The sequence below is a fragment of the Desmodus rotundus genome, chromosome 2 (assembly GCF_022682495.2).
Source record: "Desmodus rotundus isolate HL8 chromosome 2, HLdesRot8A.1, whole genome shotgun sequence".
Taxonomy (NCBI): Eukaryota; Metazoa; Chordata; class Mammalia; order Chiroptera; family Phyllostomidae; genus Desmodus; species Desmodus rotundus.
In genome coordinates this window covers 165,182,273-165,200,567 of record NC_071388.1, presented here as the reverse complement: position 1 = coordinate 165,200,567, position 18,295 = coordinate 165,182,273, and the positions used below count along the sequence as shown (strand labels likewise).

Below are 18,295 nucleotides of genomic sequence, written 5' to 3'. Positions count from 1 at the left end.
ATGGAGCTAATTCTTTTTTAGCACCTCTCCATGTAAGATTTTCATGATGGTTAAAATAAATTCTGCAGACAGTCCTTGAAGTCGACATCTCTGAACACAGCAACTCCTAGAACGGCAGTGTGTGGCCGGCTGGGTGGCTGTGTTTCCAACAAGGGAGCTCTGCAAGGGGCTGGGCGTGCAGGTGAGTAGGTTGGTGGCGGAGGAGGGAGGAGATGGAGGCAGCCATTGAACACGCATAGAAGCTCGCCCAAGCCTATGGTATCAGAAGCCACACAGACTTGCTGAATCTTAAGAATAAATTTGTTTCAGGAAGCAGGCTCAGTAATTGGAAGATTGTTGTCTTTTTGCTACTATTTTCATTTATCTACCTCCCTATTCCAGTTTACCTGCACTTTCTTTCAATGCACTGAACCACCTTACGATGGCATTGACAAGAAACAGAGTCACAACACAATTGTCATTAGAATCTGTGCACTCGGTATAACAGGGAGGGTGAAAGGGTGCTGATAGAATTGACGCCTAAAATACAGCAAGTTTAGATGCTGCCTGAGCAGGCTGGTTAACCAGTCCTGTTCCCGTAGGTATACGATGAAGGGTTCTGATAGGTATCGCTCACGTACCTTCTACTCATAATCATGGCCATAATGCCTTGACTGTGTATGGACTTTTGATGTTCATAAGGCACTTTCTCTCATTTAATCCAGGCTACTGCTTAAGAGCACAGCTCTGGAGTGAGATAGCCAACCTGGGTTCAACTTCTGGCCCCACCTCTTACCAACTGTGTGGCCCTTCTGTGTCTCAGTTTCCTCATCTATAGAATAGAAATAATAATTCATTCCTCATAGGATTGCTACGAGGATTAAACAACTTATCACGTGTGAGCTGGGAACCATATCTGGTTACAGCGTCACTGCTCAATAAACATGATATTTAATTATGTTTATTTTGTAATTGAATCCAGATTTGGGTCAGTGCCTCCTTTTGATCTTTCATTTGATTTCTCCTTTTTGCTATTTTTCTCACAGATCTACTTTGGCTCTCTTTCCTCCTTTGTGGAGCTAGGTAATATGGGCAATAAATCTGAGTTTGTGACGGCCGACGGAAGTGCATCCTTTAGCTGTGGGCTGAGAGTACTCTTTGAAGCAGACACTCTGCAGTGTCATTTATAAGTGTTCTTTTGTCCCATTTGTGCCATATTTTCTTAAGCATTTTATTTTGCTCGTAAGTAGAATCCAGCCAGTAAGTCAACATATATGCATGGGACAGGGCCACTCTTCCAAGGAGGTGAAGCAGCTGAGTCCCCATAAAGTGACATGTTTTAGCTCTATGATCATTATTTGTTTTATGTACGTTGCCATTATTGGTGGCACTTTCACATTTAAACACCATATAAGAACTCTACCATATATACCACCACTCCTACCTGCTGAAGCAAATGTGAACAGTCACTCCCATGCTTGCTTTATAAAGCCATGCATTCCACCTGATGGGGAAGGCAATGGACTACAGCGACTTTCCCAAAATAAAACTGAAGGGGGTGTTAAATTTTCCTGAAAGCCAGACTTTACTCACACAAAGGCATTTATTGCAAGTTCCTCAGAAAATAAAGTACACAAATCAATATTTAAGATACACTAGACCAAAAAACCTGAATAAAGGTAATACTATATTACTAAAAAAAAACTTTAAAAAACTTATGAAATTATTAGAATATGAAACTTTAATTTCCCTATGGTCAAAATTTTATTTACAGGAGATTGTAGGTTGGTTAGGTGAGAAATCTTCCTGAAGTGGCATTTAATGGAGAACAAGAATTACTAGTGACTAGTAGCCCCTAGAGACCTCCTTATATTTAGTCCACTGGTCAGTGAGACAATACTGCATTCTGTGCTTTCTGGGACTTCTGCTTCTGAAATGGATACCTCGATTGTCCTCTTTCCTCCTTCTTTTAAATCATGAACTTGTGACCAACCAGTCCAACCTCTGAGAGGTGACTGAGTAGGTGATGCTGGTGGAGAGGAAGGATTCAAGCCAACAAGTTTCTGCTGCTCTATTAACTGCGAGCGTTTCCGGGAGCCTCCATCCTCTGCTGGTTCAGTTCTGCAGTCCATCCCTCCGTGCTGCTTGGTGTTAGAGGTCGTGCTGCTGGAAAATAGCTGTCATGGTGCCTATATGACTTGTCTTCTGTTTACCGTCCATCCCCTTGCTCTCTGCCTGGCCCGATACTATTAGTCAGATGTGCCTCGATGGCTGAATTCTGCAGTGTCAACTCAGCAGTTGGTGCCATGATGTCTTTTCTTTGTATCAGTGCCTCCTTTGTTCTAAGCTACTGCCCATCCCCCAACACTGGGGACTCTTCTGAGAATGCGGGGTTGCGGGGTCGCTGAGTGTTTGAGAGGGAGTTGCACAGGGGCTGGGAGAGGTTGCTAACAAGAGGAGCCTGGGTGTTTTCTCCAAACCTTCTCCCGTGTGAGAGACCCTCCACGGCTGAGTGAAGAGGTGGTTCTCTTCACTTGAATTCTGAATGTCTGTGCATGTTGGTAAGGTCTTCTTTCCCCAATTTTGTTCCTTCTCAATTATTTCCCAAGTTGGAGGAATCTGTGGAACAGGACGAGTTCGAATAGTCCTCCTCAATACATCCTGCAGAGCAGAGAATTCTGAGTTGCTCTTCTGTCTTGGTGGTGTTCACAGAACCGGCTCAAATATATGTGCTGGAAAGTTCTTGGCCAGATTCACACTACCGGGGAGTTTGGCACCTGCAGCAGTTTAACAGGTGAGTCTTCCTGTGGAAATTCAAGCACTTCTCTGATCAATGGCATGGAGACATTAGCATTCACAACTGAACCCTCTGGATTGTCCATAATTCTACTCAAGGCTCCCCTTTCTGTTGCCAGACTTTATTCTTATTCATCACAGGACAGCACCTAATGGCATGTGTGAGAGACATAAATAAGTTGCTCATCTGTTGTGACCATGTACTGCTGAAGTATCGCCTGGGTAGCAGTATTTTCTTCTTTAAGAAGCAGAATGTCAGCTGCCAGAGCATCATTGAGCTCCTGGTGGTCACCTCATATTGTTCCAGGCTCTGCCTTGTCTCTGCTTCTTTATACAGTTGGAGCTCACTCCCTTTAAGGTACTGAACCAGGCAACAAGAGGGAGCTCACCAGCGACAGAGTGAAACCTGTAATACCCTGACTGCTCTGCGATCCCTTGACCTCATCATGTCCTGCCTCTTCCGTCGTGTGGTCCACTCCATGTTTCATGTGTTTGAGGACATCCAGGCTGGGATAATGGCATTTGATAAGTCTGTGGAGGCTGTGCTAGCTGATAACATGTCTTCTTTCTGCTTACAGGAGGCACACGACTCCAGTTTTCTTTTCACTTTATTCAACAGCTGTTTTTGCTTCCTTGCATTCGGCACTTGTCCCACAACATAGCTGGAGTCTACAGACTCGGTGGATTCTTCAGGCTGAAGCCTGGAGTGTATTTTCTTCACAGCATTGGCAGCATTCAGAGCAGCTTTTATTTCCTCTGATGGAGAGGCAGAGGATGGAGTTCCTGGAGGGCTTGTTATTTGTGCCTTTGTTGCATTTTTAATTAACTCAGAAGTATCATCCTTTAGTTAGTGAAGAAACCTGTCTGCATTCATGTGAGATTGAGAGTTTAGAGAGTTATCCAAATCATTCTCACTTTCTTCTGACTGGCCATTAACATTTTTTCTTCATCGTCATCTACTTCATTAAGAGCCTGAGGCTCCAGGACAGATTCACCAAGGGTGGCCTGGGTGACAGGATCTTGATTTACCATGAAGAGACCTTGAGAGGAATCAGGAGTAACTGTTACATTCAGAAACCCTGTGTGCCTATGACAAAAATCAGCAAACAGACCTTGGATGGCAGCCATCCAATGATCGGATTTTTCCAATACACCCTGCATCTGGTATTGATCACAAATAATCTCCTTCATGACCAACACTCTCCTTTTCTCAAGATTAACAATTTCCCGTTTCTGCTTCTTCCATTTTCTCTTTAAGGCTTTTTCTTGGAGTTCCCAGTGTACTAATACTCTATTGTTCAATTTGTGTATTTCATGAAGTCGTATCAGATCTTCAGGAGTTGCCTGATGAAGTGGCAGTCATTCACAGTATTATCCCATCCCTGCTTCACTAACGTTTTCTTCTTCTTTACTTCCAGTGCTTTCCTTCCTCCTCCCTGGGGATTGTAATGGTTCACTCTGACAAATAACACCTGGCCATTTCCTGACCACTGCTTTCCACGACCAAAAACTTCAGGCACCAAGACACTCCAGCCTGCCACAGGTAAACGCTCTAAAGTGACAGTTAAGGGGCACTAACAACCCCATCTGGCCCTGGCTGGTGTGGCTCAGTGGATTGAGCACCAGCCTGTGAACCGATAGGTCACTTGTTTGATTCCCAGTCAAGGCACATGCCTGGGTTGTGGGCCAGGTCCCCAGTTGGGGCTGTGCAAGAGGCAACCACACATTGATGTTTCCCTCCTTCTTTTTCCCCCTCCCTTGCTCTCTCTCTAAAAAAGTAAATAAATAAAATCTTAAAAAAAAAAACCCTACCTGCCACAAATATCTTCCTCTCACCACCTCATCCTCCCACGGGTGTTGGTGTGCCCATCTTTGACTCACCTGGAACATCTACTGTGACTGTTTTGGTGATCAAGGTATAAATCGCTGCTTTGGAGTCATAGGAAAGGAACTGCTTCTAGAACGGAGAGACATCGTTCACACACACACTGTGGTTGACTCTTGAACAGTGTGGGGGTTAGGGCCTCCCACCACCTACATAGTCGAAAATCCGTGTATGACTTAGGTCAGACACTCTGCATACATGGATCCCCCCTGCCAGTTGACCCTTGAATGACGTGGGTTTGAGCTCTGTGGATCAATCGAGAAATCTGCAGGTAAGTGGACCCTCACTCTTCAAACCTCCTTGTTCAAGGGTCGACTGTGTAAGTTTACTTTTTAAGGCATTTTAATGTGAATGTTCTCATTTGTACCTCCCAATGCACCTGATGGACCAGGTAATACCATCACAATTTTACAAATGAGGAAATAGAGAACCTAAACAAATTGGCCAAATCTCCAAACATACTCACCAATTTGCTAAGCAACCAAGAAGTGCCCAGCATGGTCTCCAGTGGGGCTTACAAGTGAATACCTAAAATGTAAACGAGTTAACAATGTAGTTGGTCTTTTGTTACCTTGGATGTTAAGTATGTTTAGAATCTCCAGATTTGTTCAATTATTCATCTTGAGAAGTAGAGAGAACCAATGATAGCGAATGGGAAACCAAAGCCAGGAGAGTTTTAGAATGGAGTCAAATGGGGGAGGGTACCGATATGTGGTTCAGATGACTGGGACAGTCCATAGGGAAGGTGCTTAGAAACCCAGACCTGTGATGGAAGACTAGTTGAGTCAGGTGAACCCTGGCTGCAGGTCAGACCCCTGACAGGACACTCCAGATAGGGAAAGCCAGCAGCAGAGTTTGTTCTGGGACCAGCCCTGTGTCTCACACAGCCCTTGAGGTTACAAAGGCAAGGCTCTAGGTGCTGATTTACACAGACACTCGAACTTCTGCCCCATTCTGACTGGTGGATCGGGTGAGGAATTACACATAATCACCAGGGAAACAGCTCCCTGGCATTGTCTGATCGTGATGGGTAAGTCTGTGTGTCACTTTGACTGGGCCGAGGTGCCCAGATATTTGGTCAAACATTGTTCTGAGTGTTTCTATGAACATTCAGATGAGAGCAACCATTAAATTGGTGGACTCATCCGCTCATTTGAAGGCCTTAAGATGACCGAGACTGACCTCCCCAAGAAAGAAGGAATTCTGCCAAAACACTGCCTTTGGACTCGGACTACAACACTTTCTTGGGGCTTCAACCTACCCTAAAGATTTTGGACTTACCGAAGACCAAGGACTGAAAGCCTCCACAGTCACGCAAACCAGTTCCTTACAGTCAGTCTCTCTCTATATATGCTGTCTGTCTCTCTCTCTTTTTTTCTCTCTGTCTCTCATACACATACACACATACACATACACATATCCTGTTGGTTCTGTTTCCCTGGAGAGCCCTTACTAATACACCAGTAAACAGCTTTAGTATGAATTTCAAAGCAAAATGACTGATCTGTCTACAACCACTAAGCTCCAATATGTTTAAAAATACAAGACCTATTATGTTGAGAGGCAATGTCATGCAATGAGTAAGAACGTGGGCTCTACCTGGTTTGAATCCTGGCTCTATCACTTATTGAAAATTCATGTCAAGTAACTTAACCTCTCTGGTTCTAATTGATAACAATAGCTTCTACCTCATAAAATTCATTTTTTTAAGTATATGTGCTATTAAGACAAGCACCCATAGAATTCTTAAAGCTGTAAATGACCTAATACATATAAAGGATTTAGCCCAGAGTCTAGCACTTAATAAACTTTCACTAATATTAGCTATTATGTTCCTTGCTCAATAATATTAGCTATCATGTTCCTTGCTCCCCGTATCTGGTGAATTCATATTAGGTCAGGAATGAGCAGGCTGAGTTCTCAGAATGTGAAGAATTCCCTATTAAGCTCTGCACCAGCGTATTGTATGACTTCCATGGTGCCTCTGTTTCTCCGCTATAAAATGGAGTGAAACAGATGGGCTGTGAGTTAATGAGTCTATAAAGCACTGTGGAATCCTTAGATAAAAGGTGCCCCTAAGCATTGCTATCACATGACGGGCAATTGGGTGTTATTACAGGGTAGGTTTTATATTTTAAATATGTTTTAAATGTCTTTTATTTTTCAGTTGACACGTGGAGTGGGGTCAACAAAGTGTTATTAGAACAGAAACTCATAAACAGTGGAATAATTACCTGTTGGCTTGTACTTCCCTGCTATATTCAACTCAGTGCAGAGAGTTTGAAAGATTGTTAAAAATTCTAATTTTTCTGAGGCTTACACTTTCTAGAATCTATAAACAAGGCCATGCCAAGTCTATTTCTGTGACTTGGACAAGCTCAAGCATTTGTTGGTAAATCATAGAACATCTAGTTATTCATTTTTTAAAAAATAAGCATCAGGCCAGAATCAGCATCTTTTCTCAACTGGGTTGTTTTTAGAGTATTTCAAAATTCCATAATACTTCCAAGGATACCAAAGTCATCTAATCTATGAATTACAAAGATGGCCTCCTTCCTGTCACTAAAGACAATATAATAAAAATAGCCTTAATTATGTCTAATGCATAATAGACATTTCCCGAGGTAGCATGGTTTAGAATTGGACCTGATTTTAGTTCTGTTTCTGACACTTATTAGCTATTTGACTTTGACCAATTACTAACGTTTGTTATTACTTTTTTTAGTAAAACAATGCAATTCATAACTTATAAGCTACTACATGAAAAGCATCTAACCCAATGACTAACACATAATGAATATTTCCTCTCCTATGACCCCATGGTGAAAGATTCTGTTACATTGGTGTGATTTTAGAGCCCTCAGATTTTCAGGTCATTTTCTTGAGGGTTAAGCTGAGTTCACAGAATATAACACAGTTATTTTGCTCACTGCTCCCCTGGACTCCTGGGAGAATTAACAGGAACCGCTGGAATTATTCCCTCCCTCAAATTCCCCAGCTAGGAATTCTAGACAGTGATAAAACTAAATGGAACTGCAAACAGGACCCAGGTAATCTATATCTAAACCAGCTATTGATCCCACTTCTGGGAATATATCTGAAGGAACCCAAAACACTAATTGAAAAGAACATAACCCTCCCCAAGTTCATTGCAGCATTACATAAAATCACCAAGATATGGAAGCAGCCCAAGTGTCCATCAGTAGGTGAGTGGATAAAACAACTATGGGACAGTGGAATACTACTCAGCCATAAAAAAGAAGAAAATTTACCCTTTGTGACAGTACGGATGGACCTAGAGAACATTATGCTAAGTGAAATAAGCCTGTCAGAGAAAAACAAATACCATGTGGTTTCACTCATGTGTGGAATCTAATGAACAAACCAAACTAACAAGGAAAATGGGGACAGACTCATAGATGGAGAGCAGATGACAGGTAGTTGCAGGGAGGTAGTCGGGGGGTGGAGGGATTGAGCAAAAAGGAAAGAGGACTCATGGACATGGACAACAGTGTGGTGATTGCTGGGGGAAGGGGGTGTAAGGGGCATAAATGGTAGTGGGGAAAAAAGATCAAACAAACAAATAAATGAATAAACCTGCCCTCAAGGTTTCTGGTCAGGGCCTGAGGCAAGGAAACCCACAGCCTTCTCGTGCTCCCTGGAAGCTGCCCGGACCCTCTGTATGCAAGGAACTCCAGCCTCTAAAGGGGTATAAAGGGAAAGTCAGAGTCTCCCTCTTACATGTGTTAAAGTTAAAAATATATATGCCTCAAATTTGCACCATCAGGCACTAACATCCGTTTTGATTTTCTGATATAGAGGGGCTTTCTTTCTATGCTCATTAACTTTCCATGCCTGGAGATGATTCTCCTAGAAGTAATAACAAACATTGAAAGAAGTCATAAAAACCAGCATACCAGAGAAATACAAATCAAAACCACGATGAGATACCACTCACACTGTTAGGATGGCTATTATTACAAAAGCAGAAGTAACAACTGTTGACAAGGATGTGGCGAAACTGGAGCCCCTGTGTGTTGCTGGTGGGAATATAACATAGTGTGGCCACTACAGAAAATAGTTTGGCTCTTCCTCAGAAAGTTAAAAATAAAAGTTCCATGTGACCCAACAATTACACTCCTGGGTATACACCCCAAACACTGAAAGCAGGGAGATTATATATATATATATATATATATATATATATATATATATATATATCCATATTTATTCCAGCATTATTTACAATAGTCAAAAGGTAAAATGACCCAAGTGTCCACCAATGAATGGATGAATGAATTATGGCGTGTGTGTGTGTGTATGTATATATATGCACACATATATGTATATATATGCACACATATATGTGGCATGTGGGTGTCTCTATATATATGTATACACACAATAGAATATTATTCAGCCTTAAAAATGAAGGCAATTCTGACACATGCTACAACATGGATCAATCTTGAGACACTATGCTAAGTGAAATAAGCCAGTCACAAAGAAAAAAAACTGTATAATTCCACTCATATGAGGAGCTTAGAGTAGTCAAGTTCATAGAGACAGAAAGGAGAAAGGTGGCTGGGAGAGGCTGGGGGAGGGAACTTGGGGAGTTACTGTATAATGGAGATAGAGTTTCCATTTTGCCAGACAAAAGTGTTTGGGAAATGGATGGTGTTGGCGGTTGCACAATAATACGAATGCACTTAACGTCACTGAACTGTACTTAAAAATGGTTAAAATGGAATTTTGTTATGTATTTTACCATAATTTCTAAAAATTAATTAGTTAGTTGGAAATAGTTTTTTCGTAAGAAACCAACATATCAAAAAGAGCTAGATATTCTTTCTGAAAGAGTACTTTTTAACAAAATAACAGATTTTAAACTCTAGGAAAAATGAATATTCTGTCCTTTGGACAAATGTGTGGGCATATGCAGAATGTGACAACATATAGTCTCTCCGTTCTTCTCTTTCATTTTTAACAAGAAAGCTGGGAGTAGTCCCTCAGCTGACGTGTAGGTAGGCAGTGATCATCTTTAGCAGCTCCCTTCACATCCTAAGATTTACTCTTTCTTTTTCCATTCAAACAAGCTCTCTGGAATGATATGAAACCAATGTACACCAGGGTGAAATAACTCATCACAGCTTCTCTGTCCCCCTGGGAAGAGGTGTGTTTGGGCCAGCCTGGAAGCCCTTAGCTAATGTAATAACATACTTACACTGAAATTGGAAACACCAGCCAGAGGAGAAGGAAGAAGCCTAGGGTTTTATTTCATAAGGCACTTGGAAACATACTACATCCACTATTCGGTTATGGAGAGCCAAGCCTTGAGTCATGGAAAATATATGTTAATGATACATTAATTGCATTCCCTTAGTATATTGAGACTAAAAACAATGTTTTACATGTTTTTCCAAAGTAGACTGCATTAAGTTCACTCACCTATTACATGCCAAGAGTGTACCCAAAAGTTTACTAGGCGATGTATATACAAAAATGATGAGACATAGTCACTTGTCCAAAAGGAACAAGAGAATTAACTAACTGTAAGATTATGAATAACTCCATATGCATGTATAACTCTGTATGGCCCCTTTTGCCCTCCCCCAGGGCTGGCTTGGATGACCCTCATAGTATTATTGTACATACTTTTATTATACTATTTGTTGAATCATATTTTAATTATATATGTTCACATCTGTCTGTTCCATGGTACTGTGGGTATGAGACGCATCAAAGACATAATATGTTACATTTGCATATAAAAAAGATTCTTCATGTTTTCCGGCAAGCAGCACTGTCTCATTATCTGATATGAAACAAATCACCTCAAATTTTAATAGCTTAAAACAATAATTTTTCTCATGATCCTGAGAGTCAAAATTTTGGCGTGGCTCAGCTGGTTTGTTTTGCTTCACATTTTATCAGTCAGGGTTACTACTATACCTGTGTTTAGCTGGAAACTGGGCTATGACTTGGAACATTCAAAGATGCTCACGCATAATCCAGAGCTTCTCTTCCTGTGGTCACTAATCATTCATTAGCACAGCCTAAATTTCCTCATAGCACAGTGGCTGGGCCCCAGGGGAATAAAAGCAGAAGTTACCAGAGCTCTTAAGACCTTGGCTCATAAGTCCCAGAATATTATTCCCACCACATCCTACTGGGAAGACTCAAAGGGAGAGAAAATAGACTCAGCTTATTAATGTGAGTAGCATGAGCATAAAAGAATTGGAGGGGTTGTTGGCTGCAATATTTAAAGGCTATGTATCACAATGTTTTTATAAACCCTCCTAATTACCATAAATACCTAGAAATACAGAGTAAGACATAATAAACATCTCTTTAAATAAAGATCTGAGCTCCCAACAAAGTATTGAAAACCCTAGAGGCCAAAAATGAAGAAGAAATTGGAAACTTGTGTGTTGATTCAGTGGCTGCCATGGGGAAGAGGAACAACCAGTCCCAACGACAAGGAGCTTGGATCTCGCAACCACATGGACAGAGGATTTGCGTCAAGGCAGGGAGCTGCCCGTGAGAGCCCACCACAAGCAAACATGGTTCTCGAAGGGCTTCACCCTCAGAGGACAGACTGGAAACACCAATCCAGGAGGATGATATAGCAGGTCCCTTCCTGGGCTCTGCCAGGAATAAAATCTGCCCTCAAAATATTTAACTTCAGGGCAGCCCTAGTATGAGTTTAGGGCGAAATACATACTATTTGTCATGTTCAGAGACCCCAGAACAGGGAACTAAAATAAAGTGGTCCCCACCCCATGACATCCTGGGGAATTAACATAAAAATTTAAAAACCTCTTTGGAAGGAAAAGTAAATAAACCAAGCTATATACAATTCCCCTAGATAAAGTTTACCGATGATCAGATCAAAATCCAAATTTATCAACAGGGAAACAACTGACTCTGAGCGAGATTCAGTAGACAAAGCAAATGTAAGGGTAGGTAGAGACTTGAAAATAACACTTAGAGAAGGTGGATTTTAGAGTAGATCAAGAGAACAAGGACACAAAACAGAGGAAAACTCAGTGCATAGTTTAAAAAACAAATGAGACACAACTGAATAAAAGCTAGTAATTTTTTAATTTTTGATTTTAAAATTTTTTATTTCACTATATATAAATATTGCCTCAAAATTATAACCAAATATTAAAGTCTGGTTAATGAGACACACACTGAAGTGCAGACAAGGATGGTCACTAGGACGGTTTCCAATGACCCCGATTCACTCCCCCATCCCTTTTTGAGGGTAGTCAGGCTATGTGACTTGCTTTGATCCACAAAACATGTAAAAAAAAAGTGATAGATGTCATTTCCAGGTGGAATTTTTAGAGCCTGTATATAGCGAGCTGTCCTGCCCCATTAACACGGAAGAGCATGTTGAGATGGAGCCTTCGTCAGGCTTCATCTCTGAGGGACTACCATAAGCTGAACTCGCCTCCAACTTCTGTTGAACATGGTTGTGACCAAGAAATAAATCTTTGTTGCATTAAGTCCATGTAGGAGTTACTTCATCATAATCTTGTCTACCCCAGCTGACACATGAGCCTTCGCTGATGTACTGCAGAGAAGAAGAAATAGAACCCAAAGCAAGGAATTAGATGCAAGAAGGAGTAGGATTTTGGAGGGAAGAAGGGGGTAGATTAAATGAACTCATTCTACAGAACATTGGATTATAAGGGCCACCTAAATCCAAATGTCTCCTCATATCCTCCAAAAATCAACCAGGAAAGGAAATCACCTTTAACCCACCCCTACAACATAATCATGAGTTAAAGAATATTGCAAGCATTAATATATGTGTAATTAGGAAAAAAACATCCCAAACTATCACAGTCCGCTCTGGAGCCCGTATCACAATACAGGCAAAGACTGTAGAGGAAAGGAGTCTAAAGGAGGCAGAACACAGGTAATATACACCCCAGAAAAAGGCTCATCCTTAACAAGGACATGCAAGGAACTGGTGCGGGTCCTGGTGAAGCACATCACTGGCTACCAGGTGATAAAAACAGAGTCAAGCCGTGTGGGGAGAGACAACCAGTCATTATCTGCCTCCTAAAGTAGCCAGAAAACTTCACCTTTAAAATGTTTTGCACCCAAAAAAAAGTTTCGTAAAAAATGTCTTACCTCCTTCTGATCAAGCTTTGAGAAAACAATGATCAATGTACAAAAGAAAGAGGATAGAAAACTATGTTTAAATATACCATGAAGATGCAATTAGCAAAATCTAAACTGTGAGAAACTATTAATTTAGTTTCCAATCACAGTTGACATACAGTATTACATTAGCTTCAGATATACAACATAATGAGGAGACATTTATGTATGTTACAGTGTTGTCACCCTGATAAGTATAGCACCTGATACCATGCAGAGTTTTTACAATATAATTGACTACGTGAAAGAGTTTACTGCCTATGTTTTCTGCTAGGAGTTTTATGATTTCAGGTCTTACATTTTAGTCTTTAATCCATTTTGAGTTTATTCTCATATATGGTATGAGAGAGTGATCCAGTTTCTTTCTGTTGCATGTATCTGCCCTGTTGTCCCAATGCCATTTATTGAAGAGACTTGTCTTTTGCCCATTATATGTTCTTGTCTTCATTGCCATAGATTAAATGACCAGCTGCTAGGCATGGAATTTTTTTGATCCATGTGTCTGTTTTTATGCCAGTATTATGTTGTGCTGATTACTATAGCTCTGTAGTACAGTTTTACATCAGGCAGTGTGACACCTTCAACTTTGTTCTTTCTTAGTATTGCTGTGGCTACTCAGGGTCTTTTGTGGTTCCATAAAATTTTAGTATTATTTGTTTTAGTTCTATGAAAAAAATGCCACTGGTACATTGATAGGAATTGTATTGAGTCTGTAGATTGCTCTGGGTAGTAAGAACAGTTTAAATGATGTTAACTCTTCCTATCTGTGAGAACTATACATGCTTTCATTTATTGTATCATCTTCAGTCTCTTTCTTCAAAGTCTTAAAGTTTTCTAAGAACAAGTCTTTTACCTCCTAGGTTAAATTTAATCATAGGTATTTGATTCTTTTCGATGCAATCATAAATTGGATTTCCTCTTTTAAAAACATAAGTGTATCTAGTTGTAATTATTTACACCTCGGTTATATATTATACTATATTATACTATACTATACTATACTGTGCTATACTATACTATACTAGAGTGATTAATGAATCTGTTCCACCCATACAAGGGCTCGGAAATGCCTAGTAATGAGTGGCAAAAGTGTATGATCCTGCTGTAACACATCCTGCTCCCAGTCAGCTTGAGCAGAGGCTGAGGCCATTCATTACCTGGGGCCCCAAGCCAAGCAGAAAGGAAGAATACCTGCCTTACTTGTACTGCAGGTGGCACTGTTGCTTGGATCCCAAATCCACTTTTTAGCACTAGTATTCAGGAACTTCAGAGCTCCAGGCATCCCATTATTGCCCCCTGGTGGATGACATGATGTAATAGCTTGTCCATCCTGAACACCTATGAAGTATTTCTCCAAGCCTGGTTATTTTTTTTAAAGTATATTTTATTGATTATGCTATTACAATTGTCCCATTTTTTTCCTCCTTTTCCCCCCTCCTCTCAGTGCCCCCATTCCCTCCAGCATTCCCCCTCTCTTAGTTCATGTCCATGGGTCATGCACTTAAGTTCTTTGGCTTCTCCATTTCCTATACTATTCTTAACCTCCCCATGTCTGTTTTGTACTGACCAATTGTGAATCCCAGTAACTGACCACTTTAACACATACTTTGTCTAGAACAGTGAAGTATTTTTCCATAAACTTGGAATTTTAGACTCATTTAGCAGACAGTATTTCTCAATTATCATTGTTTTCCACCACTATGTTTTTTATTGACATTCCCATTGTCCTGAAAGTCCAGTTCTCTAGTCCCTGGCATGCAAAAAATCCTGAGTAGCAATTACTCAGCGACTAAACATCTTGGAGATCCAGTCCCCAGCAAGGGAGCTGGCCAGAAACGTCAAATTATTAGAGCAGTTCAATCACTGACTTCCTTTTCCCTTCCTGAAATGATGTCTGTTTCTTAAGAACTAGGTTAGTGTGATGTTTGGATAATAAAATACGAATTCCCAAGCATTTTGACTAAAACTCCCCACCCTGTACTAGAATACAACCAGATACTAGAAAACTCATGTAAAAAATTCTGCTTCCTTATCTGACAAATGGTATCTACCAAAAACTACTGCAGTGTCATTCTTAATGGAGAAATTACAGAGTTTTCCCATTAAAACATCAGTGTTGAGAATGATAATTACTGTAACTACTTGTGTTCAGCATGGTGCTTCTGTTCTCACGTTGGGGGCCCTTACCCCAGCCCACTCGTGTTTTCCTTTCCCGTCTAGCACAGCGAGAGAAGAAAGTAAACTAAAACAATATGAGGATTGAAAAGAAACAAACTGAATCTTACTTATTCATAGATAATTAAAATACAAATGTTTAAATTGTTCAAATTAATTAGAGTGTGTAGCAAAGCAGATATAAAAATCAATATTCAAAAATCAATTGTATTTCTATATGTCAGTAAAAACCAGAAAGTTAGAAAGCATACGTCTTAAGAAGAGGCTAATTTCTGTAACAATAAAAACATAAAGTACCTAGAAATTAATCTAATAAAATATGTTTAAAACTTTTATGGAGAACATTATAAAATTTTATTGCAAGCCATGAAAGAATGTCTAAACAAAGAAGACACCTTAGTGGACAGGAAAATTCAGATCTTAAGAGTCCTAACTCCTTCTGAATTAATGTACAACAAGATTTCCCTAAGGGTTTTTCTAGGAGTTTCACAAATGATAAAATTCCTGTGGAAAGCCCAAAGCCAAGAACTGTCAAGACGCTCCCAGGGAGGGGGTGAGGAGAGAGAGAGAAAGAGGAGAGAAGACATGTTCTATCAAGATGTATTATAACAAAATGCCAGTTATGAAAACAGTCACAGGGGTATAAAGTGCAGCATAAGGAATATGTATAGTCAATAATGATCTAATAACCATGTATAGAGTCAGATGGGAACCAGACTTATCAGGGTGATCGCTTCATAAATCAATGCCTAAGCGCTATGTTGTACACACATTGTATGTCAACTGTAATTGAAAAAATTTTAAAGGTTTATAATAAAGCCAAAGAATGACTGGCACATTGGCAATGTGAGACAGAAGGAAGCTCAGAAACAGACCTATAACCTATTTGGAAATGGTGTGAGAATGAGCGTTAGAGATGACTGGGGAAAGAATAAACCATTCAGTAAATGGTACTGGAATGACTGGGTATCCATTTGAAAATAAAGCAGGATTTATCTCTATCTCAGAGTGTACACAAAAACCCATTAAAATGAATTAGAGACTTGAATGTGAGAGGTGATTAAAATAGACATGGTGAAATTTTATTCTTGGTTTGGGACTAGATAATGATTTTAACCCAAAGGGCAGTCTAAGTCCACAATCTCAGATGAGAGCTTTTAAAACGTACTACAAATAAATCAAGAAGCCCAATGAAAAGCAACCATGAAACAATGTCTCATTCAAATAAATATTGAGCAAATCAAAAGTAATTAAACATATTAAATCTTCATTAAATCTGTGAAAATTATACAAAAGGAGAGGCATTACTGGAGCATACAGTCTCAGACATCTTATAACTTCTTGTCAAATGTTCCTTTATCATCAAAGAATAATCTACTTTAGCAGATTTTATGTTTCTTTCACTGCACACACACACAAATAGGAACTGAGGTAATAAATGTATTAATTAACTTGATTGTGGTACTCTAATTTTTTCTTCCAAATAAATGCAGTCATAAAAGAACAGACTATTACAGCAAACACAAATGTACCTACTACTCACCTTAAGAAAAAAGTGCTAGTGGAGTTGAAGCCACCTGAGCACTCACCTTTGATGGATGCCTCCCCACCCCCCAGGGGGAACCCCTTTAAGTAATTTGTTGTTGATTGCTTTCATACATTTCTTTGTTCTTTTACTAAATACTCCAATTTTTCTAAAGGTGTGGTTATGCATTTTTAAACTTTATAGGTATGTGTGTAATATATTAAATTGCATACTTAGCATTATATTTTCAGATTGCATTATGTGAATATATAGCTCTGGTTCATTTTCACTGGTGTGTGGTGTTCCTTTTTGTGACCATTTCACAGTTTATTCATCCATTCTCATATTACGGATATATCCCTATTTCCAAATTTTTGCTGCTGTTGAAGATGCTGCTCTAAACATTTCTCTGTGTAGTTGTGCAAGAGTTCCTGGAGGGGTGGATATGCTGAGTTGCAGATCATTTGCATTTTCAGCTTTATTGAAAGTTGACAAATTTATTCAAAGTTGCTGAATAAAACACATAGGCAGTGCCTCCTTTATGCACGGTAAACACCTTACTATTGTTCTCTCCCCTTTGTTCCATTCCCTCTCAATAACAGCCACAGAAAATGCCGACGTTTTACCAAATAATTTCTCCCACTCTGAAGTCCCAGTCCCCAAACCTCCACACAAGCTTATCACCAGCCTCCAGGTCTTGCTCTCTCCGAGGCTAAAACCCCCCCAGGGCAGCAGAAGTACTTGGTTGGCTCCCCCACCTCCCATTTTCCCCTGACTGAATGGAGGTACATGTCCCGGCCTAATAAGTCTAGTGTGTATCTCCTTTCCCAGCTCTCTTTATTAAAGCAAATTCTCTTGTGAATAAAATTCTTCAAACTGTTACACAAGTGATTTCCCAAGTTAAATCACTACATTAATCCATGCTTGTTTTACATGTTCATTTCAACACTTGTATTCTAGAGGAAACATCCATTTCTCTATACACAAAAGAACTTAGTCTGGTCCAAAGATTCTGGATTTTATAACTGATCTTCAGAAATTACATACACTATTGTGTGTATGTGCATATGAGCATTTTACCAGGGGGTGGGTCTATGATGTCTGTCATATTCTCAGAGAAGTTTATGACCCCATAATAATGTATAATCAATGGTTACATACATACCTGAGTGAACTTCAGGTATATATGGATGTGGTGTATGTGCACCTGAATGAATTGCAGGTGTACATGGATGAGGTCGGCCCCACTGGAGCATTATGGGCAGGAGGGGCCCTTGGCTCCTTCCCCTCACTGTAGGCAGCCCCTTTGCACAGACTGAGTCTATATATTCAAGGAAACAACTACAGGCTATAGACTGCAATTATGTTATCTTTCTGGTCTATAATTTTTAAGTACAAATTATAAATCAATAACCTTGTCTGCATGTGTTTTCCAAGTTACACATGCCCAAGATACAAAAAACATCTAATAAATGGGCACTTCTGTATATTTGTTCTAGTCAACTGAAATGATACTACATGATGAAACTTAACTTCTTTAAATATATCTATCCAAGAAATCTTTTTTAATTCATTTATTATATATCTCTATGGACCTTCAAAGAAATTGTTGTTTATTGCTCTAAAAAAGAAGAAAGAATAGTTTTATTTTTATTTCAGCTGATCACTAAAAATACTCCTTTCTTAATTTACTATAGTGAATGCATTTATGAAGATCAAGCTAATATATTCATGGAATATGAGGCATGTAGCCACTC

At 39.7% G+C, this 18,295-nt stretch overlaps 1 pseudogene; it reads right to left on the bottom strand.

The window, feature by feature from the left end:
- Positions 1-1,768: 1,768 nt before the first annotated feature.
- LOC112305754 (spindle and centriole-associated protein 1 pseudogene) lies at positions 1,769-14,120 on the bottom strand (annotated as a pseudogene).
- Between the last annotated feature and the right edge of the window lie 4,175 nt (positions 14,121-18,295).